The sequence below is a fragment of the Sinocyclocheilus grahami genome, unplaced genomic scaffold, assembly GCF_001515645.1.
Source record: "Sinocyclocheilus grahami isolate Dianchi unplaced genomic scaffold, SAMN03320097.WGS_v1.1 scaffold145.1, whole genome shotgun sequence".
In the NCBI taxonomy this organism is placed as follows: domain Eukaryota; kingdom Metazoa; phylum Chordata; class Actinopteri; order Cypriniformes; family Cyprinidae; genus Sinocyclocheilus; species Sinocyclocheilus grahami.
The window spans coordinates 1,081,354-1,082,945 of record NW_015505324.1 but is presented as its reverse complement, the minus strand read 5'-3'; positions in this window follow the sequence as shown (position 1 = coordinate 1,082,945).

Here is a 1,592-nt window from a genome sequence, read left to right as displayed (position 1 = left end):
TGGTGCTCCCTGTGATGCGGTGCCGTGAATAGATAAATAGAGTGAAGAAATTGATAAATTCTACAATTTACATTTGAATGTTAATTTGAATTGATGCACCGTATTGACTTTTGCAGCATTATTTGAGCAGATAGAGGAGAAGGAGGCTAATTGTCATAATGGCTATACGGTTTTGAGTCCAATTACGGAAATGATTGTTTTTATATCAGTAGTTATGTGTGCTGGTTTAAAATTAGCTTAAAATGACAAAGATCTGTTCTTCAAACTTTCAATATATATTTTTATTAAATAGCTTTTGGGTAAACAAGTGAACACAATTAATTAAAACCGCACATGGTATACTTTCAGGAAAGTGTAAGGAGGGTAGATTTTTAGGATATATAGTAATTATATACATCATTGTCATAATTCCATACTACTTCAGAAAGGTTGGTATAAGTTTTCTCATGTTCTATATACCTGGTATACTGAAATTGACTTAAAAAAATGAACTTACCCAGAAAAGTATTACCTGGAATAAAAAAGTTTCAATTACAACTAGCCCTCGTTTAACCTTTATCTTTTGTATTGTATCCTGAGGACAGAAAAGATACATTTTTGCATATAAATTACTTTTGTTTTTGAAATGATACCTTTTTAATATGAAATAGGTCAGCTATCTCTTGATTGACATGCTTAAAGTATTCACTTGTTCTCACATCATTTTTTTAGTGTAATTTATTTGATTAAACAAAAACAAAAAAAAAGTAATTTCATAAAGGCATGCTGATCATAATACACTGACAGATACAAGACCAGGCTAGCAAAATTATACCCCCTTTGCATAAGGTTTCTGTTTATTAGCACCAGGCACCTTTAAAAGTTTTATCATGTTGCCTTGAAAAAAATAAGTACTTGAAGGTTGTTTTGTGCATAAGCTATTAGGTCAGATCTAATGAAGTGATCTCTGCCCCTCTCCAAATCCTCGTCATTAGCTTGTGATGGTGCACAGAACTTGTTTAATGAAGCTTTGCCGTGCCTGTGGGATTTATGATTGGATCTGGATGAGAGGCGAGAGTGCAGTAAATGTGTTTGGTTTTGAAAAACATGTTTACTGTTACACTCTAAATTCATCAACATTTTGACTTCCTAATGACAGAATGAAAGTCCAATGTTTTCCATAGTTCAAGTTAAATAATATGTTTGAGGCAGCAGAGATACGCTGAACTAAGACATTCAACTGCAGGATTTCTGTAATCTCTTATTGCTTACCGGAGTCACTGTCTTTAGTCATTTTGCGCTCTTGACTGTTCTTAAATAATTTTCTAACAGCAGCCCTAGCTAAATAGTTTCTTGGTCAAAACTAATCTAGGTCAGTTCACATCAGACTCTTCATAACATAGAACAGGCTCAATTTTTTTGCTTCTGTGCCAGTGGTGGAGTTTGGCTTTCCAGTGTGTAGATGCAAGTGAGGAGCGAGAAGTGCAAGTTACAGGGATTGAAACACAGCCCAAAATTCTTCATAATGTTTTTATTTATTTAGCTAAAGCTATCATTCTATTAAATTATATTAAATTAGTATTTGGTTATTGTTTGCAGTTATGCTTTACTAT